Raw genomic sequence first — 23,183 nt, forward strand, 5'->3', positions numbered from 1 at the left:
AGGGGGTTAGCAGAGAGGAGAGGAGATAGCAGGGTGCCCTCCCCATCTGCAGCCCCGAGTGGAAGGGGGCATGACAAAGACAAGGCGAAGAGCCAGCAGGGCCAGACCACCAGGGCCTGGCAAGGCATGCACAGGAACATGGGCTTCATCCTGAAGGGAGTAGGGGGCGCCGCTGAAGGGTTATAACCGTGCAGTGATGAGGTGACATCTGGGTTTTCATCCGGGTATCAACAAGATCAGGGTTCTGCTTTCTCAAAATCACCTGAGCTATGGTTCAGAGACTGGATCAGAGGGGAGCAAGGCCCAGAGGCTGGAAGGGCCCTTAGCAAGGCTGCCCTGCTCAGAGTTCTCAGTGTGAAACCTCCTAGCCATCCCGCAATGTCTACTTCTGCATCGAGTGGCATCACTAGTTTCCCAGGAAGCAAGGGGGTCATGTAAGAAGATGCCCCCTGAAATGGCACAGTCCTCAGACAGAGACCATAAGGAGGTTCCACTGACACCTTCAGACCCCCAGCCACTGCAGCAAACCTAGATCACTCTGAAAGGTTTGCAAGTCGTTAGACATTGGGCAGCTTGCAACACGTTGTTTTAAAACTTTTGGGTCCAATTTCCTTATCTCTTACAAATATGAGATATTTATCTTTTAAATAAAACTGAGTTTTACAAATAATATTTGTAAAACTGTGAAAATTTCACAGTATGCAGTGAGATACCCAGATCTGCACCTCCCTCTACTCTGAGGGACCGCCAATTCTGAGACTATTTGCCGCAAAGGCCTATAAAAATAGTAATTAGTCACTGGTTTTCTTCTTGGCCTCTAGGACAGAGGATAGTGTGCCAGTTGAGAATATTATGGAAATATTCCAGAAACATGGGTTAGACACTTAAGAAGAAAAAAAAAATCTCTGAAGATCTCAAACCTGTTCTTAATCCTAAAAGTATCAAGTTGAACACTGGCCTCCATACATCAAACTGAGATAAGAGATCTGTGCAACTCTTCAGTTGTGGAATTTTATTTTATTTTATTTTTAACTTCTAAAGGTTAGATGTGAGAATAACATGATGATAACCTCTTTATCTACCAGGACAGCACAATCCAGGCTAAGGATGAAACGATGCTTACACTGATTAAGGGAAACTAACCAGTCTGCACATTTGCCTTAAAAGTTCCCAGATAACCTGAAAAGTGACAAGAAACAGAGAACCATAAATAAAGTTAAGTGCCCCAAAGAAGAATACACCCAAACTGGCTTTGCTCTGTCCTACAGAATAACTCTTTTTCATGCTACATAGCAAAGAAGCTCAATCTATTCTTTCTAGTTTTGTCTGGTTTACTGAAAACAAATTCCAGATAGGGTTCTCAGATCCTTTTCTGCTGCATATTTCTCTAAAGATTTAAAGCTTTGCAAAAACAGACTGTACCAGAGTAGAGCTTCATTTCTTTTAAAAACCAGGGATAAATAAGAAGGAATGAACGGAGCTAACCAGAGGCCTTTGTAGCCTCCGTGGATCCTGGCATTGTATCTTTTGCTTAGAATGTTAAATATTTTTAAATGGATGTGTGATCTCAATGCCAATAAGAAATACTTTTCTATTTAATTTTATAAAACTCAAACACTTACTTTACCTCAAATAAGCCTGGAATAATTCATCTTTGTAAATGGTAGTTGGGCCACCGGAGAATCCCAGCTCTCTGTGAGTATCTCAGGTCGTCTGCTTGGGAGACTCATGTGGATTCTTCCAGGGTGGTTCCTATACATCCTGAGACATACCCTGAAGGTCAACTGATGAGCAGAAAAGTTAATGGCATTCAAGACCTTTTAATTTTAAAATAATACCTGGAACAAAGCAACCAACCCACACACTACTCCGTTGTCAAGAACATCTGTTGTTCTATGGTCTTCCAGAGTCCGAGGACCTGTCTTCTATTGAATCTATTACTGTTTTCCTTCGGGAAACTACTTCTTCCCCCACCACCAATCCCTGTGCTTCAGTGGAGCTGACTCTAGCCCTGCATCTGGAGGCGGCCACTGCCTCAGGGCTGCCAATGAGAGGATCACATTCTCCTGGCACAGTGATTGGTTCAGGATAGATGATGTTGCAGTCAGAGCCAGTGAGAGTCAATGGCTCTTGCTGAGAGACATTCAGTCACTCATGTTCCTATTGGACTCAAACCCAGACCAAAGTGAGGCTTGGGCGGCCATCTTTCCACCATGAGGTGAGAATATGTGAGAATGGAGCTCATGCTCCTCTGATGGTATAGGTGAGAGATGGAGAGAGAGAAACCGGGTCCAGGGACAACATTTGAGCCCCTAGATCACATAGCTTGTGATATGACAAGTCCCTGGACTTTTCAGTTATGCACATCAATGAATTTTCTTTTCATGCTTAAGCCAATCTGAGACAGATTTTGTGTCATTTGCAACAAAGGGAGTCCTAATGGATACAATTGTATATAGAAAGAGAAACTGATGATAACACAACTTTGGGCAATACCACATTGGAAACAACTCAATTATGTTGGCAAGTGAGGCTTCTTCTCCTGTTAATAACATCTTAATGCGGCCAGAGCCTCTTTTGATGTCTGCAATGCTCCTGAATAAATGGAACTTCTAAAAATTTTTAAAAGATAATAACCCTAAGATAAGATGTTAACCCCACAAAGTGAGATAAAAATTGAGATTCAGGCCTAAAGAAACAAAATGAGGACAGTAGCAATGCATTATGAAACTAATAGTACAGAATAGAAAGTATTTAAAATCAAATTACTATGGTGTTTCCATTTCAATAATGGTAGAGCAGCTTGTATTGGCCCAACTCTGGAAAAAATATAAAAACCAAGTATTTAAAGATGCTAGAGGGCAACTAAAATCAAGCAGACCTGGAAGAGATTCAACCCTTGAAAGATGGGAGGTGCATTGGGTGAGATCTGTGTTTATACGACTTTTTCCTTAAGGGTGCTCCCCAGTCCACAGAGTGCTGGGTGGCTAAAGCTCGAGCAGAAAACCACTAACTTACTGGTTTGAGGTGTTAGAAGATGGAATTTCAGGCTGCCAGAGCATCTTAAAATTGAGGGAGGAAATCATAGAAAGCCTGAATTGAGAACTGCCAAATATACATATATATTTCCCCGAATCTTTGGCTGGCCCCTGAACTGCGCATGGACAGGGACACTCCAAGGATTGACAGAAAGAAAAAGCTAGAAGCCTGATAAAGTTGAGCAGAAATTTCAGCTGCTGGTCATAGCAGGGAAGACAGAGTATTGAGTTTGAATCCTGCCAAATCATAGGGTCTTGGAAAATATCTCAGGTTTTTCATTGAAATCCTGGAAGGGCCAATCTTAGGAATAAAGACTATGTCCTAGAACTAAGGATTCACTCTTAGGAAAAGGGCAAAACCAAAAGAGACCCACCCTACAAAAGTATAAACCAAGCCTCCACAAGTTCAAAATGATCAGCTAGTAATTTAACTTCTTACTAGAATAAAAATCCACACTCTTCAGAGGAACATAACAAAATCCAGGGTCTCTATAATGTACCATCCACAATATTCAGGCTACAATAAAAACAAAATAAAACAAAACTAGATATGAAAAGATATAGGAAAATATGACTCATACTCAGGAGTCAAAGTAGTCATTGAAACTAATCCCAAGATGACACAACTGTTGGAATCAGCAGACAAAGACTTTAAAGCATCTAATTAAAATATGTTTAAGGAATTTTAAAAATATATAGTCATAGTAAAAAGACAAGGAATCTCAGCAGAGAAATGGAACAAAAGGAACATCCTGGAACTGAAAATACAATATATTAAATGAAAAATGTACTGGATGTGCTTAACAGAAGATTGGAGATGGCCAAAGGAAGGGTCAGTGATTTGAAGATAAATCTAAGGAAATTATCCAATCTGAATAACAGAGAAAAAAAAAAAATGATTCAGTACTGAGTGACCTGCAGCACAATATCATGTAGTTTAACATACATTTGTGATTATAGTCTCAAAACAAAAAAAGGAGAGTAGGGCAGAAAAAAATATTTGAGGAAGTAAAGGCCAAAATCACCCCAATTTTGGTTTAAAACATTAACTTACAATTCTGAGAAGCTCAGAAAATCCAAAGGAGGGTATACATAGAGGAAAAAAAAAAAATCAAACCTAAGTTCATCATATTAAGTTACTAAAATAAAAATAAAGAGAAAATTTTGAAAGCAGCCAGAGGAGGAAAAAACACATTACATTCAGAGAAACAATGATTTGAATGACTACCAACCTATCATCAGAAACAATGAAGGCCAGATGACAGTGAAATGCCACTTTTATATTGCTGAAAGGAAAAAAAACACCATTCAATCCAGAATTCTATATCCAGTGGAATCATCCTTCAAAAATTAAGGCAAAATAAAGACATTTTCACATAAATGAAAACAGAAAATTTGTTTTCAGCAGATATGCTCTATAAGAAATACTAAAGGAAGTTTTTTAAGCTAAAGAGAAATGATACTAGATGGAAACTTGGAATTGCAAGAGGAAATAGAGTACCAGAAATGGCAAATATGAAGTAAAATATAAATTCATATCACTGTTATAGATATCTGAAATAATCGACCAAATAGAGATTTTAAAAAATTCACAAAGAGGGGCGGAGTCAAGATGGCGGCATAAGCAGACTCTAAACTCACCTCCTCCCATGGACACAGCCAATTTACAACTACTCGTGGAAAAACTACCCCTGAGACAGAACTGAAAACTGGATAAGAGGAACTCCTACAACAACGGACAATCCTAACTGAGGTAGAAGAGGCAGAGATTCCCCTCTGGAGAGGAAAAATGCCCCCTTCACAAGCCGCCAGCTTCACGGCCGCCGGGAGCAGCTCACAGGTACGCAGCCTCCCTGGAGGCGTGGGGCCCTGAGTCGGGAGCACCCCCGCTGTGGGCATTTTGTGGACCCAGCACAATCGAGACCAGCGGCATAATATCTGACTGTGCCTGCTACAAAAACATTGGGGAGAACCCCCAGAAAACCCGGTTCACAAAGAAACTAAAACTGTCTCTTAAAGGGCCTGCGCGCAAACTCACCCGTTTCAGAAAGCATCCTAAAATCACCAGAAAGAAAGGTGCACAGTGCTTTGGTGACAAGAGGCTCACCCAATAGGCCCTGAGTGCATCTCGGTGAGGGCTGAGACCTCTCAGGGACTGGGACATTGGCGGCAGCCATTGTTGTGGCCTAGTGTGGGCGTGCTGACACAGACGCCATTGGAGTTTTCCCTGGGGCCTGCTAGCCCAGGGTCTGCCCCACCCGCTAGAGCACCGATTTAATCCAGCTCAGCCAGGGCAGGCAGCCCACCCTAGAGACTGGCCCCACCCAACAACAAGCCCTCAGGCAACTTGTGGGCCTGCATAGATTGGTGACTGGATTCTCTGCAGCCTGGCAACTAAGCCGATTGAACGGGGCAGGGTGTGCACAAGGAGCGGGTGGAGAGTGTGGGGCGGTGGTAGAGTGTGTGGGGCCCCCGCCCTGGAGAGACTGGGTCCGCTTGGGGAGGTCGGGGCACGCACACGGGGCAGGACTGTGTTGACTGTGTGTGTGGACCTGTGGGCGGCAGGGCTTGTCAGCTGCAGAAGACTTGTGCTTCTCAAAGACCCACAAAGGAGGTTTGCCCCGCCTTCCAAAGCCTGAAACAATTGGGTGCTCCTGTGCCTGAGGCCAGCCCCACTCAGCTGCAATCCTCAGAGAGCTGACAAGAGACCTAATAGGCTAGAGGCTTACAGCAATTGTAAGGCCCTGAGCCTAACAACCTGCCACAGTGGGGGCCTACTCACTTAAAAGAAATACTGCAACACAAATGTGGTATTAGAACTTGCAGCCAACTGTGCTGGGGATGCCCACACCTCATAAAGAGACTGAAGGGCCCACAACAACTACAAGCAGCTGAGCATTACAACAACTGGCCAGGAGCATAACTCAGCCTCCCTGGGCGCCTACAGGGAGAGCAAACAGGCCACAACAGAAGGACACACGTAGCCCACATAGGGGTCAACCCTGGAACATTGAGAACTGAGGGAAGCACACTGGAAGCCTCCTAAGGCATCACTTACATAAGGTCACCTATCCAAGAGCAGGAGACGTAGCTGACCTACCTAATACGTAGACACAAGCACAGGGAAAGAGGCAAAATGAGGAGGCAAAAGAATACATTCCAAGTAAGGGAACAGGACAAAACCCCAGAAAAGGAACTAAGTGAAACAGAAATGAGCAACCTACCGGACAGAGAGTTCAAACTAAGAGTGTTAAGGATGCTCACTGATCTGGGGAAAAGAATAGATGAACTCAGTGAGAATGTCAACAAAGAAATGGAAGATATAAAAAAGAACCAATCAGAAATGAAGAGTACAATACTGGAAAAGAAAAATTCATTAGAGGGACTCAAAAGCAGAGTAGAGGATACAGAAGAACGGATCTGTGAGCTGGACGAAAGACTAGAAGAAATTACCCAAGGTGAACAGGTAAAAGAGAAAAGAATTAAAAAGACTGCGGACAGTCTAAGGGGCCTCTGGGACAACATCAAGCGCATTAACATCCGTGTTATAGGTGTCCCAGAAGGAGAAGAGCGAGACAAGGGGGCAGAGAATCTATTTCAAGAAATAATAGATGAAAACTTCCCTAATCTAAGGAAGGAAACAGACATCCAGGTACAGGAAGCACAGAGAGCCCCAAACAAGATAAACCCAAAGAGGCCCACACCAAGACACATCATAATCAAAATGTCCAGAATTAAAGATAAAGAGAGAATCCTAAAAGCCGCAAGAGAAAGTCAAGTTACATACAAAGGAAACCCCATAAGGTTATCAGCTGACTTCTCAGCAGAAACCTTACAGGCTAGAAGAGAATGGCACGATATATTTTAAGTGCTAAAAGGAAAAAACTTACAGCCAAGAAATACTCTACCCAGCAAGGTTATCATTCAAAATCGAAGGAGAGATCAAAATTTTCCCAGATAAGCAAAAATTAAAGGAGTTTGTCACCAAGAAACCAGTGCTACAAGAAATGTTAAAGGGACTGATTTAAGGGGAACAGAGAAGACCACAAATAGGAAAAATTATCTATTTCCATGATTAGAACGTAGTGGATACAAATGCACAAAAAAGAGGTTAGATATGATATCAAAAACATAAAAGGAGGGAGGAGGAAAAGGAGTTAAAGAGTACAGCTTTCAGACAGAGGTCAAACTAAAGTGACCATCAATTCTGTATAGAAGAAGAAAGGAACAGAGATGGACTACTAAAACACTGAGAAAAAAAAAAAGTTAAAAAATGGCAGTAAGTACATACTTATCAATAGCTATTTTAAACGTCAATGGACTAAATGCTCCAATTAAAAGGCATAGGGTGGCTGACTGGATAAAAAACAAGACCCATATATATGCTGCATACAAGAGACACACTTCAGACCTAAAGACACTCACAAACTGAAAGTGAAGGGATGGAAAAAGATACTCCACGCAAATGGCAATGAAAAGAAAGCTGGGGTAGCAGTACTCATATCAGACAAAATAGACTTTAAAACAAAAACTGTAAAAAGAGACAAAGAAGGGCATTACATAATGATCAAGGGAACGATCCAACAAGAGGATATAACACTTGTAAATATCTACGCACCCAATGTAGGTGCACCTAAATATATAAAGCAATTATTAACAGGCATAAAAACAGAAATAGACAGTAACACAATAATAGTAGGGGACTTTAACACTCCACTTACACCAACAGATAGATCATCCAAACAGAAGATCAATAAGGAAACATTGGCCTTAAACGACACACTAGAACAGATGGACCTAGTAGATATATACAGAGCATTCCATCCAAAAACTGAAGAATACACGTTCTTTTCAAATGCACATGGAACATTCTCCAGGATTGATCACATATTAGGCCACAAAACAAGTCTTCATAAATTTAAGAAGATTGAAATAATACCAAGCATCTTTTCTGACCACAACGGTATGAAACTAGAAATCAACTATAGGAAGAAAATCAGAAAAGCCACAAATACGTGGAGATTAAACAAAATGCTACTGAACAACGACTGGGTTAACGAAGAAATCAAAGAAGAAGTCAAAAAATACCTGGAGACAAAAGAAAACGAAAATACGACATGCCAGAATTTATGGGATACAGCAAAAGCAGTTCTAAGAGGGAAGTTTATAGCGATACAGGCCTATCTCAACAAAAAAGAAAAATCTCAAACAATCTAACAATGCACCTGAAGGAACTGGAAAAAGAAGAACAAACAAAGCCCCAAATCAGTAGACGAAGGGAAATAATAAAAATCAGAGCAGAAATAAATGAAATAGAGACCAAAAAAAACAATAGAAAAAATTAATAAAACCAAGAGCTGGTTCTTTGAAAAGATCAACAAAATTGACAAACCTTTAGCTAGACTCACCAAGAAAAAAAGAGAGAAGGCACAAATAAGTAAAATCAGAAATGAAAGAGGAGAGGTTACAACAGACACCTCAGAAATACAAAACATTATAAGAGAATACTATGAAAAGCTATATGCCAACCAATTCGACAATCTGGAAGAAATGGATAAATTCTTAGAATCATACAACCTTCCAAAACTGGATCAAGAAGAAGTAGAGAATTTGAATAGATCAATCACCAGTAAGGAGATCGAAACAGTAATCAAAAACCTCCCCAAAAATAAAAGTCCAGGACCAGACGGCTTCCCTGGTGAATTCTACCAAACATTCAAAGAAGACTTAATACCTATCCTTCTCAAACTCTTCCAAAAAATTGAGGAGGGGGGGAAGCTCCCTAACTCATTCTACGAAGCTGACATTACCCTGATACCAAAACCAGACAAGGACAACACAAAAAAAGAAAATTACAGGCCAATATCACTGATGAACATCGATGCAAAAATCCTCAACAAAATACTAGTAAATCGCATACAACAATACATTAAAAAGATTATACACCACGATCAAGTGGGATTTATTCCAGGGATGCAGGGATGGTTTAACATTCACAAATCAATCAACGTAATACACCACATTAATAAAATGAAGAATAAAAATCACATGATCATCTCAATAGATGCAGAGAAAGCATTTGACAAGATACAGCATCCATTTATGATAAAAACTCTGAATAAAATGGGTATAGAAGGAAAGTACCTCAACATAATAAAGACCATATATGACAAACCCACAGCTAATATCATCCTCAATGGTGAAAAACTGAAAGCTATCCCTCTGAGAACAAGAACCAGACAAGGATGCCCACTGTCACCACTCCTATTTAACGTAGTACTGGAAGTCCTAGCCAGAGCAATCAGGCAAGAGAAAGAAATAAAAGGGATCCAAATTGGAAAGGAAGAAGTGAAACTGTCACTATTTGCAGATAACATGATTTTATATATAGAAAACCCTAAAGAATCCACCAGAAAACTTTTAGAAGTAGTAAATGAATATGGTAAAGTTGCAGGATACAAGATCAACATACAAAAATCAGTTGCATTTCTGTACACTAACAACGAAGTAGCAGAAAGAGAAATTAAGAATACCATCCCATTTACAATTGCAACAAAAAGAATAAAATACCTAGGAATAAACTTAACCAAAGAGGTGAAAGATCTGTACACCGAAAACTATAAAACATTTCTGAAAGAAATTGAAGAAGACACAAAGAAATGGAAAGATATTCCGTGCTCTTGGATTGGAAGAATTAACATAGTTAAGATGTCCATACTTCCTAAAGCCATCTATAGATTCAATGCAATCCCTATCAAAGTTCCAACAACAATTTTCACAGAAATAGAACAAAGAATCCTAAAATTTATATGGAACAACAAAAGACCCCGAATAGCTAAAGGAATCCTGAGGAAAAAGAACTAAGCTGGAGGTATCACACTCCCTGATTTCAAAATATACTACAAAGCTATAGTAACCAAAACAGCATGGTACTGGCACAAAAACAGACACACAGATCAGTGGAATAGAATTGAAAGCCCAGAAATAAACCCACACATCTATGGACAGCTAATCTTTGACAAAGGAGCCAAGAACATACAATGGGGAAAAGAAAGTCTCTTCAACAAATGGTGTTGGGAAAACTGGATAGCCATATGCAAAAAAATGAAAGTAGACCCTTACCTTACACCATACACAAAAATTAACTCCAAATGGATTAAAGACTTGAATGTAAGACCTGAAACTGTGAAACTTCTAGAAGAAAACATAGGCAGTACGCTCTTCGACATCGGTCTTAGCAACATCTTTTCAAACACCACGTCTGACTGGGCAAGAGAAACAATAGAAAAAATAAACAAATGGGACTACATCAAACTAAAAATCTTCTGCACAGCAAAGGAAACCATCAACAAAACGAAAAGACAACCTAACAATTGGGAGAAGATATTTGCAAACCATACTTCTGATAAGGGCTTAATCTCCAAAATATATGAAGAACTCATGCATCTCAACAACAAAAAAACTACCAACCCAATTAAAAAATGGGCAAAAGACCTGAACAGACATTTCTCCAAAGAAGATATACAGATGGCCAACAGACACATGAAAAGACGTTCAAAATCACTAACTATCAGGGAAATGCAAATCAAAACTACAATGAGATATCACCTCACGCCCGTCAGAATGGCTATAATTAACAAGACAGGAAACAACATGTGTTGGAGAGGATGTGGAGAGAAGGGAACTCTCATACACTGCTGGTGGGAGTGCAAACTGGTGCAGCCACTATGGAAAACAGTATGGAGATTCCTCAAAAAATCAAGGATAGAACTACCATATGATCCAGCTATTCCACTGTTGGGTATTTATCCAAAGAACTTGAAAACACCAATTTGTAAAGGTACATGCACCCCTGTGTTCATTGCAGCGTTATTCACAATAGTCAAGACTTGGAAGCAACCTAAGTGCCCATCAAGGGACGAATGGATAAAGCAGATGTGGTATATATACACAATGGAATACTACTCAGCCATAAGAAACGATGAAATCCAGGCATTTGTGACAACATGGATGGACATTGAGGGTATAACGCAAGGTGAAATAAGTCAGAGGGAGAAGGTCAAATACCGTATGATTTCCTTCATTAAGTAGTAGATAATAACAACAATAAACAAACACATAGGGACAGAGATTGGATTGGTGGTTACCAGAGGGGAGGGGGGAGGGAGGAGGGTGAAAGGGATAATTCGGTACATGTGTGTGGTGATGGGTTGTAATTAGTATTTTGGTGGTGAACATGATGTAATCTATGCAGAAATAGAAGTACAATGATGTACGCCTGAAATTTTTACAATGTTATAAACTAATGTTACTGCAATAAACAAAAAATTTAAAAAAAAAATTCACAAAGATATTAAAACAATGAAAAAAGCTTATAAATACATAAGTCAGAAAAAAGCAATCCAACATAAAAATAATTGGGACCCCATAATAAAGAATACAACTAAAAATCAAGATGCATTTAGATATATAGTATATGACGATGTCCCAAAAGGAAGAAAGACCTAAATCCACTGACTGAAAGAGCATACAGTATTCCAGGAAAATTTGAAAGAGAATGTTGAACATTAAGACATATTCTTGTTCCATTATTAAACTTAAAGGACAAAGAAATAATTCTTTGAGCAAAAAGGCAGGTAAAAAAGTACCTATAATTGGGAAGGGAAAATCAGGATGGCCTCAGAATACTTAGCAAAATTCAAAGCCAGAAGACATTGGCACAATGACAAACGCCCGAAGAAAAAAGAGTGTGTCCCAAGAAAATTTTACCTACTTAAGATACTGGTCAAGTATCAAAGCAACATGGAGGCAGTCTCAAACACGAAAAGCCACCGGGCATACAGTAATAATGAACAATTTTGACAAAGCTGCTTAACAGTAAAATTCAACCAATTAGTGGTAAATCAAAATAGTGACATCAGGAATGGAGAACCATATTAAAATGATGGGTAGTGAACACCGAAGTCATTTTAATGTTGAAACAACACTAAACTGTGGGAATAATTATGATAAGTGTGACTATTATACATCAGCATGATGTAAACATGGTAATTATCAAAAATTGGTATCTAATAGGAAGAGATGAGGTAAGAAGTATGATGATGCTAATATTCCTAGCTTTTAGAGCAGGAAGTCAGCAAATATTGTCTAAAATCGAAACAAGCAATTAAACAAAGATGCAATGACTCCAATCTCTTGACAATTCCAACCTCTCTATTTTAGTCTAATGTGGAGCTGCCCATAGCCATGTTTGCCACCACATGGGGAAAGCTGGTCTGAGCATGAACCAAACAGAAGAAAACAGAGCAAGAGATATGGCTGAAGGGAGAGAGAGAGACCGATAATCTCATTGCCATTCCTGGATCCAGCTGCATCTAGAACTAACACCCTCTACCTGGACTTTCTAGTTACATGAGCCAAAAAATTCTTTTTTTCATAAGAGAATTCCTTTAGAAAATAATCTTTCATAAAGTACAAAAAATTTTGTGGTCCAACAAAACCTTCTATTTCAATTCAGATTTTCTTTTATTAAATTCAAAGTTAAATTTAACTACTTGTCATTAAAAGAATGTTTACAGATTAATTCCATCTTTATAAACTATTTCTATCCATCTACTTAATATGTCTATCAATACCTTTATATGTATACATGGAATAAATGACGTTCACTTTATGTTAAGAATTTTTGTTTCTGGAGGGTGGGATTTCATGTTTATCATTTTAGCTTTCATCTTTGTAGCTTTCTGCATTGAAGGCATCAGTTTGTGTTTAATATGAGCATGTATAAGGTTTATCATATCAATAGCATGATTTTTTTTCTTTGCTTTTTTGCTGAGGAAGATTCACCCTGAGCTAACATCTGTTGCCAATCTTCCTCTTTTTGTATGTGAGCTGCTGCCACAGCATGGCTAGTGATAGACGAGTAGCGTAGGTCCACTCCAGGAAACCGAACCTGGGCCGCTGAAGCGGGGCATGCCGAACTTAACCCCTAGGTCACCAGGGCTGGCCCAATAGCATGATTTTTAGAAGACGGCAAGAGGAGAGAAAGAGAGTCTGGATGTATATGTCAACCTATTAATACGACATGATGGAAATAAAATGGGTGCTTTCTTTTTTTATTTTGTTTTATAACTGTCCAAAAATGGAAAAAAAAAAAAAACAAGTAAATCAATAAGAAATAAACACCAGCATAAAGTTGGAATTCTGATATATTGTAGATGGTGGGGCTCCACCTCTAATCTTTAGAGCCTTGATCTATTAACCAGCAGCCTCATGCCCCTTACATTCTCTTAATAAAAAAGAGTTAATTATATTTTCCAAAGATTTCCTATGGATGAAGTTGACTATGAAGTGCCCACATTATACTGATGTGAGTGAGTGTGTGTGTGTTGTTTTTTGAATGTTCTTGAAACCTGGTTGAAAGCTGTCTGACAGAGGCCTGATTGTCTGGGGGGAGGCAGCGCTAGCAAAATCAGAAGAATGTGTAACATAAAAATTAGGTGAAAAGGGGGCTATTTTTCCTACAACAAATCTTTAAATTGAATCTTTTCTACCAAAGGAGCGGATGTAGCATCAGTTTTGGCTCTATTAAAAAGACCGGACATTTTTGTGAGGAGGCCAAAAAATACACAGGCTATAGAAACCCTAACCTGCAACCTGGTCACACAGAATATGTCCTCTACAGTCCCTAGAAACCAGCAGATCTCCTAGAAACCAGTTCTCCTACTGGTATAAAGAGAATGGCTAGTAAGAAGAGATAATGACACACACACACTTTGTAAATCCAAAGCCAAGAACTACACCAACCACCAGCTTCAAAAACTCAGGAGTTGGATCACAGAACATACCTTTGCTAGAGAAGGAAAGAGAAAAGGGGCTGAAAGACATAGGTATTTTAGATTTAAAACACTAGAGGGAAGTGGTTCTCATTTGGCATTTGTACAGTCTAGAAAAGCTGTGTTTATCCCAATCGACCTTCTAGGTGGCCATTCTGTCTTGCCACATGGACTTTATTTCCAAGGGTGCCCAGCTTCTGAAATCAAACATGAGTGGAGAATGTCAGTCAGGTTCAGAACCACACCGTGCTGTACACAGGCCCAAAGGACTCTGGTGGTTAGCTCTGCAGATGTCGAGGAAAACTCTAACACCCCTTTCCCAAACGACTTTGGATGAACTGAGGCTAACACCACCACCACACCATCTAAGTCTCCTAGGGTTGGATGGGCACAACCAAGAGAGGGCTTGGCCTTTCTGGAGAGCATCCTTTGCCTGCCTGCCCGTGGACTGTGGCTTATTTCTTGCAAGAGGAAGTCTCTTTCCCTGATAATGTTCCTATTTTAGACGATGCCATGTCCAGGAGAGTGGTCTGAGAACAAAAAGAAACGCAGGTTAAGAAAGTGAAGAGCAGAGGCCACTGGGATGAAGACTAGCAGAAATGAACTCGTGAGAGTAGTAAATAACAACAGTGATGTGGACACCTTCATATACTAGGGCTTAATCTGACGGGCACTGTGCCAAATGCTTTTCATGTATGAACTTATTAATCCTCTTAGAAATCATAAGAGGTGGATACTATAACTATCCTCATTTTGCAAATGAGGAAACTGAGGCTTGGAGGAATGAGGTCACTTGCCCAAAGTGACAACAGTAGTGAGGAGAAGACCAGAACCAGAACCCTTGTCCACCTGACTCTGGCTCTTGCTCAGGAAGTGCTATAGTTTGAATGTTTGTGTCCCCCAAATTCATATGTTGAAACCTAATCCCCATTGCAATGGCATTTGGAGGTGGGGTCTTTGGGAGGTGATTAGGCCATGAGGGTGGAGCCCGCACGAATGGGATTAGTGCCCTTATAAAAGAGACCCCTGAGAGCTCCTTCGTCCCTTCAACCATGTAAGGACACAGCGAGAAGATGCTCATTTAAGAACCAGGAAGCTGACTCTCACCAGACACTGAATCTGCCAACACCTTAATCTTGGACTTTCCAGCCTCCAGCACTGTGAGAAATAACTATTTGTTGTTTATAAGCCACCCAGTCTATGGTATTTTTGTTACAGCAGCCCAAATAGACAAAGACAGGGAGGCATTAGCTTTCCCTTCTCAACCTCCCTCTGCCTGCCCTTCTTCCAGCTCACCCCAAAATAAAAGCCCTTCCCCTTAGGAAGGATCTGCTGTCAGTCATTCATACCTTACAATCATGCACTTAAGACAATGAAGGGATGCATGACCTCTCCCAGGAGACAAACCTTTTAGAAATTCTCTCATGTGGTTAAAAACGATGTTTTGCTACCTCCATTAGGGGAATTTCAAGAATCAAGTCATTGAGGTGATGTGCGAAGGCAAACTCTGCCTGTATGTGATCTATATTTCCAAGAGCAGTGGATGATGGTCTGAGTATTATGCGTTAACTTTAGCTCATCGATGAAGTCAAGTCATTGGTCCAACGTTGCCGGCCAGAAGCAGCGACTCTGCAGGAATGACAGTCTGCGTTAGCCCTACGTTACCTCTGCTGGCTCTGCCCTGGGGAGGTGGAGGAGGGATGCTGCATAGCCCAGAAGAGAGCAGTTCCCAGGCTGAGCCTTCTTCCTCATCTTAAAATTAGATGAGAACATTGAACCAAATGATCTCTAAGGGGTGTTTAAGCTCTATGGGAAAGCAATAAAGATTCTGTCTTTAAAACCCCTAACATTTAATGTGGCATTTTGCATTCATCAGATTGGCCAAGATCAAGATTTAAAACACATCAGGCTGATGAAGGGATAAAACCACAAGTGAGTAAACTGGCTCAACCTCTTTGGATATCTACAAAAATAATAACAACAACAATGACAATCATAATAAATTGCAATGCATATACCCGTTGACACTGATGAACCACATCTAGCAGATTCTCCTAGAGATAAATTTGCACGTGGAAGATAAATAACAGTGCTGTTCATTGTAACAGAAAGCTAGCAATGAACTACGTGCCCTTTGGTGAGGGCTTGTGCATTAAATTGTACTACATTCAATTTTGGACACTACACAGTCATTAAAAAGAATAAGGTAGATGAACGTGTGCTGTTAGAGAAGAATCTCCAAAATAAATCATTAGGAGAAAAAAGTGGAGAACTATATAGTGTGCTCCCACTTGGTTTGGCTGTATGGTTAGAAGGTATGTGTGTGTGTACATGCACGTGTATAGCACTCTGGAAGGATCCACTTAAAAAATAACTGTGAATAGTGGTTGCCATGGAGAGGGGACTTGGGGACCCAGGATGAAAGGGAGAGTTATTTTTTATTGCAGAGCTTTTTGTATTTTTTGAATTTTTTGCTTTGTACATGTAATTACTTTTTCATTAAAAAAACCTAGTTCAAAAAAAGTTTTTCAGTCTATCAGAGGCCATGACAAAAACATAAAAATGCAGCAGAGAAATTATGTGAACTATGTTATATAAGGTATTACATATCCATATCCATACACACACACACACACACAGTCATGCGTCGCTTAACAACAGAGATACGTTTGGAGAAATGTGTCATTAGACAATTTCGTAGTCATGCAAACATCATAGAGTGAACTTACACAAACCTAGACGGTCTACTACATGTCTAGGCTGTATGGTACTAATCTTATGGGATCACTGTCACGTATGTGTCGGTGACCGAAACGTCATTATGCGGCACATGACTGTTATGTGTGTGTTGTATTTGTTAACCCAGTTGGTTAGAAACAGCAAGCTCACGAAATTCCAGTTACTAGTCCTCTCCCAATTTGGAGACACGGCTTCTCTCCTCCATAACCACAGACCGTGCTCGAAGCCTTTGTAAGCCATCTTGCACAATGGACGCTCCTGGATGAAAGCTCACGCTCCCTTGCCCTCTCGTCCAAGGCCCAAGCCTCTCTCCCACATCCCCGAGAAGCGAAGTGAATAGATTTAGCCTCCATCCCTGCCAGTGGCCAGAGGACATGGGCGGAAAGAGCCCTTATTGTGAGCCACATTGCAGGCAAGTTTGGGCCAACACTTGCTGGCCATGGCCTGGAACCTCCGACTACACACAAAACAACAAAACGTCTCTGATTCACGTTTGTTGAACGTTCTCAAGCCCTGAGAGCAAAAGAGTCAAAAATAGCTAGGAATTTTGAAACCCTTTAGGAAAAGGCACTCTTTGGCATACTTGTTTTTTCAGCATTCAATGAACAAAAAGGTTCACTGTTTCGACCACCAAGAGAACAGCCAAGTTTTTAGAAATGCAGTCACACTTTTGGCTGACATAAGGAGATTTTCCAACTGGGCTTTCATACGCATACTTACGGGTGGTCTGTCCTACCTACCACAGGCTTTCCTGTGCCAATGATTTTGTTTGTAAACCTAAATGTAATAACAAAGCCAGTATACTCATTGAAAGCTAGATGTTCAAGACTTTTAGCGAAAGGGGAAATACAACGATGCCTCCATTGCAAAGAAAACCTTGATTCTTTGAAAGATGTGAAAGTCTCTTTAAACAGATCCCTGACATCTTTATGGAGAAGTGTAGCTGACTTGCCGTTCCTTCTGCAGAAACTCGAGATTGATTTATTTCCACTGGGCAGATTAAAATACACAATGTTTTCATGTGGATGACGGGACTTCATAAATTTGTCACTGCCTGGCCACGTGCAGCCTTTGATCCTTTCAGTTGGGCCTTGTTTTGAGCTGGGAGCATTTAGCTGCCGGGATGTGACATGTGTGTCTTTACACCCATCCCTCCAGCATGTTGAATTTGGCAGTCCTCATCAGAAAGAAAGAGACGGGGCCAGCTCTTGAGAAAGGGCCACGCTGTGAGGGTGAGCCATTTCCACTTTTAAGTGGAGCTGCTCAGAAGCCCATGGACCAAACTGCCCCAATCTGAAAGGTGAAGGCAGTCCGGCTACCACATCTGCCTTCCTCTTAATCACTAGGGCAGATCCTGCTGGTTGGCCTGGTCGGGTCATTACACCCTTTCTCCCAACCAATCCCTCAGTGCCCCACTCAAAGAGGACCCCAGGCCCCAAGGGACAAATACTGTTCAATCCAATTCAGGCAATTCACTGAAGTGCAACAAACAGCTACTGAGCTTTCTAGGGGCCAGGCCCGGTGCTGGCACCAGGAATGAAAGAGAATAAGACATCGCCCCTGCCTTCGAGATGCTCATCAGTTAGCAAGGAAGACAGACAACCTAACAACCAAGTGATCAGTGCACGGATAGAGAGACGCACTGTGAAGCATGAGTGATTACCAACCTGGCACCTGTCACAGCCTTAGGGGGCTGTGGGTGCTAGAGGAGGGCAGGCCAATCATGGAGAGCTTCCTGAGGAAGTGGCTCCTGAACTGGCTCTTAGAGGATGTGTAGGAGCGTGGCCAGGACAGGATGATGGGGAGGGGTCTCCTGGGCAAAAGGGAGAGAATGAACAAAGGCACAGGGGTGTGGAACAGCACAGACATGTAGAAGGAGTTTGTGTGGCTGGAGAGTGAAGTACGAGGTGGGTGGTGGGGGCGAGAGGTAATGGGTATATTTGACAGCGTGGACTGACCTCTTCACAATCTTTTAAAAATAATAATGATGATATTTGGAATTTTATTTCTTTTTATAGATGAAGAACCAGAGAGTCCATGTAATTTGCTCAAGTTCCTCCACTTAGTGCTTAGCAACCAAGTCCAGGCCCCTGGGGTGCTAGAGCCCTTCTCTTGACTGTTACATAAAGGTTCCAAAAAAGAAAAGTGAAACCTGATAGAGATGCTCTGGTAATCACAAGATAGTTGGGGAGACTAAGTCCTTGCTTTCTAGAAGTTGTGAAGGGCACAGGAATGATCAGAGTGTCAAGAAGCGACCACTACTGCTGGCAGGAAGAGTAGTAATCAGTGCAGGAGGCAGTAGAGGCTCCAGTAAATGCTGCCTTACCCAGCAGAGCCCAGGACGGGCAGTGGTGCCAGGGATGTGCTGGTGTCCAGTAAAGGTGCAGGGGATAGCTAATGTTCCCCAAAGGATGGGTGCAACCCACCTGAAGTGGCAACACAGTGGCTGGATATAATGGCACCCATGAGCACAGAGTCAAGGCAACAACAAATTCACTCGTCAGAACAATGGAGAAGAGGCAGGACAGAGGACCTGGGCAGGAATGAGAGAGACGTGTGGCACTTTATCAAGGTAAGGACACTGAATTTCATATTTAGTTAAAGTGTGCAATAGAGAATCCAACAACAAATTAAATATTTTCAGTAAGAATCCACAAATTCACCTACTCAACAACAGTTTTATTGGTCACCTACTATGTGCCAGGCACCTTGCTAGGTCCTGGTGATACAGATACAAATGACACATCATCTACGTCTCCCTAGAGCTCAAGTCATTATGGTGGAGATAAAGAAATAAACATATGGATATACAATGTAATATCACTATATATTGGATATTAAGATAAAGGTAAGTGTTATGAAGAAAAATGTAGCAGGATAAGGGATTAAAAGTAATGGAATGACACTAGCAAGCTATTTTAAATAGGGTTGTCTAGGAAGAACTCTCTGAGGAAGCGACATTCGAGCAAGGACCTGAATAAAATGAGGAATGAGTGATACGAAGATCAAATATTGAGTGCAAAGGTCCTGAGGTAGGATGAGCTTGGTCTGTTCAAGGAACAGCAAAAAAGTCAATGTGGCTAGAGTGGAAGATATCATGCATATAGAGTTAGGAAATAAGTCAGAGAGTTAGACAGAGTCCTGGAGGCCATGATAAAAATTTTAAATTTTATTCACGCTCAGGAAGTAATTTGCATAAAAAAATCCTTGACTACTGAGATTAAAAAGCAAAGGGCAGTGGCTGCACACACACAAGTGCGTGCATACACACACACATTCACAAATAGGAAACTAACTTTCAACCTTGCTAATGAATACAGATGAAAAACAAATCCTAAGTAAAACATCAGCAAATACAACAAATGAATAATCTACCATTACTATGTTAAATTTATGCCAAAATTGTAATGATGGTTTAGTATTTCTACATTTATTAATACTTAGTCATAACAATAGATCAAGTAAATAATACTATGTGATCATTTTCAAAAGATGGAGCATAGGCAATCAAAATATTATGCTTGATTTTGGGGGAAACAGACTCTTAAAATAATTATAAAAGGATATTGTTAAAATAAAGTTTGCCTATCTTAAACCAACAGCCACTACTTCTTTTAGTGGTAAAACACTAGAACCATTCCTATGAAAATTAAGCAAAAGATATAGTTGCCCACTGTAGCCCCTATTATTCAATGTGGTTTTGAAAGGTCTAGCCAATAAAATAATACACAAAAAAGAAATAAGCAGTAAAGTATTAGAAAGCAGGATATAAAATTACTCTTTACCTAGACAATATAATTGCTTATTCAGAAAAAACGAAAGAATCAATTAATAGAAATGAGAGTTTGTTAATGTGGCCAGATATAAGACAAATATACAAAAATTATAGCTTTTCTATAATACTAGAATTAATTAATTAAAAAGATAATAGAAGAGCCAGTTCATAATAATAATATTTAGGAATAACAATAAGAAAAGTATGTGAAAATGATAAAATTTATGAGAGACACAAAAGAAGGTCTGAGTAAATAGAGAAAGATATCATGTTTCCAGATAGAAAACCAAAGCAGTATAAAGAGGTCAATTCTTTCTCTCCCAATAACTTATATCTTGCACATAATTTACAAGTTAACTTTAAGGATCTTCTAGAAGAATAAATAAGGAAAAATAGCTGAGAATTTTTTGGAATAAAAAATGATGCATATCTTATCCAATTAGAATTTAAAACAATATTTTAATGGAACAAGGAATAAGAGCAAATCGAATAGAGCAGATAGCCCTAAAATGGACTCTAGAATGTGTGTGTGTGTGCGCGTATGCGTATATCACAGTAAAATAAGCAATACGAAGCATAACTTAATGGCTAAAGAATTGTTTATTATTCAACAAATAATATTGGAAATATTTGGCTGTCAATCTGAGTTATTATCAAACCAAATAGCCATAGATGAATTTAAGTTTTAAGTGTGGAAGGAAGGAAGGAGGGAAGAAGAAAGAACAGTAAAAAACAAGACAAAAAAACAAAAAACCCCCAGAAATGTAAGCGAACAACTGAGCTCTGAAAGGAGCATTTTCTAACCTAGAAATGATTCATGAGATCACAAAGGAAACACTTAACAGGTTTGACTACATAGAAATTATATTATTACTAAAATCACATTTTAAAGAAAACAAAGGCAAATGACAACTCAGAAAAGTATTTTCAGGGCTGGCCCGGTCGCTTAGCGCTTAAGTGCACGCGCTCCGCTGCTGGCGGCCCAGGTTCGGATCCCGGGCGCGCACCGACGCACCGCTTCTCCGGCCATGCTGAGGCCGCGTCCCACATACAGCAACTAGAAGGATGTGCAGCTATGACATTACAGCTATCTGCTGGGGCTTTGGGGGAAAAAATAAATAAATAAAATCTTTAAAAAAAAAAAAAGAAAAGTATTTTCAACCAGCATTACAATTATTCTTAAAGAACCAAAAAATATTTTTAAATCACTGGGGAAATGTAAAAATTGTCCCTAAATTTAAAAATTAGCAAGTGATATAAGTAAACCACCAAAAAAGAATGGTTGGTGCTGGCTGTGGGCTAGAACTCAGCTGGGCTGTGGACAGGAACAGCCACGTGTGGACTCTCCAGCACAGAGGTCTCAGAGTAGACAGACTTCTTAATGGGAGGTGGATTATAACCAAGTGTCACATGACAACGAGGTGGCCACCTCTGACTGAGCCTGGGAAGTCACATAGCATCATATCTCTGGCATTGTATTGCTTGCAAGTGAGTCACTAAGATCAGACAGACTCATGGGGAGGGATACAGATCCCACTTTTCCATGGGAGGAGTGAGAGAATTTACGGACATGTTTTAAAACCACTGCAGAATGAGATATTATTTCTAACTATCATACAGACAATTTTTAACGGTAATATTCAGTGTTGCTAGAACTGTGATCAGTACATTTTTTTCTAAGGGAACAATTTGGCAATGCATTTCTAGAACTTCGAAAATGCCCATGTCCTGTAACTCAGTAATTCCCCTTTTAATAACTGTACTAAAGATATAATGAATTTGCAGTCAAACATTTATCTATTTGCCATGGCAGCATTCATTCTTTTTTCAAAAGGGTAACACCAGGATCAGCCAGAAGTCCAATGCACTACCCATTGGGCCACAGAGCCAGTTGGTGGTGAACACAATGCTGTCTATACAGAAACTGATATATAATAATGTACACCTGAAATTTACACAATAATATAAGCCAATATGACCTCAATAAAATAATTTTTTAAAAAAGAGTAACAATTTAAATGTTGAGCAAGAAGATTATGGCTAAATGAATTGTGTTCAATCTGTACCAGAGACTATGATGCAGTGTATATAAATCTTGTTTTTGATGAATATTTAATAACATAGGAAAATGCTACAATGCTGTGGAAAAGTACTATATAAAATACAGTGTATATTTATAAAGTTTATTTTCAAATGTATATCAAATACATGTGCACAAAAAAAGACTGGAACAATAAACACCCAAATGTTAACAGTGATTATTGCCCTGGTGGAGGAAAAAAGGATGATTTTTATTTTTATATGTATACTTCTTTATATTTTCCAAATGTTCTACGATGCATATTGCTTTGCTTTCCTATTTAAAAAATAAATTAGAAACATTACTTTTTAAAGCAAAGGAGAGAATATTTCATCCAGAGTCACTCATGGGTGGTAGGAAATTTCTCTCAGGTTTAGCAGCTGCTATTTTAGAAATGTTCCACAAATCCGTTTTAAAATCCTCCTCAAGGTAAGGTTTTTCTAACCACATTTCAAAAGCACTTGAGGCTGTTATTTTGGATCTTCTAGATATATCAAATAAGGTTACTCTAGCCACAATTCAATATATTAAAAAAAAATGAATAAATAAGAGAAAGCAAAACAATAAACCCTAAATCAGGGTTTGAAGGAATTCTTTTTTTTTGTAATTTTTTGTTTATTGCAGTAACATTGGTTTATAACATCATATAAATTTCAGGTGTACATCATTATACTTCTATGTCTGCATAGTCTTTAAGGTGTTGTATGGTCTCAGTG

The 23,183-nt window shown here is 39.8% G+C and overlaps 1 long non-coding RNA gene across 1 annotated transcript in view; it reads right to left on the minus strand.

The window, feature by feature from the left end:
- Positions 1-1,122: 1,122 nt before the first annotated feature.
- LOC131407501 (uncharacterized) overlaps positions 1,123-23,183 on the minus strand; it is a 35,921-nt gene continuing 13,860 nt past the window's right edge. The window contains exons 2-3 of the long non-coding RNA XR_009220503.1: positions 1,628-1,784; positions 1,123-1,179 (exon numbers count right to left, since the gene is read on the minus strand). This is a non-coding gene — a long non-coding RNA (uncharacterized LOC131407501). The remainder of the gene's footprint in view (positions 1,180-1,627; positions 1,785-23,183) is intronic.

Source organism: Diceros bicornis, chromosome 6 (assembly GCF_020826845.1).
Source record: "Diceros bicornis minor isolate mBicDic1 chromosome 6, mDicBic1.mat.cur, whole genome shotgun sequence".
Taxonomy (NCBI): Eukaryota; Metazoa; Chordata; class Mammalia; order Perissodactyla; family Rhinocerotidae; genus Diceros; species Diceros bicornis.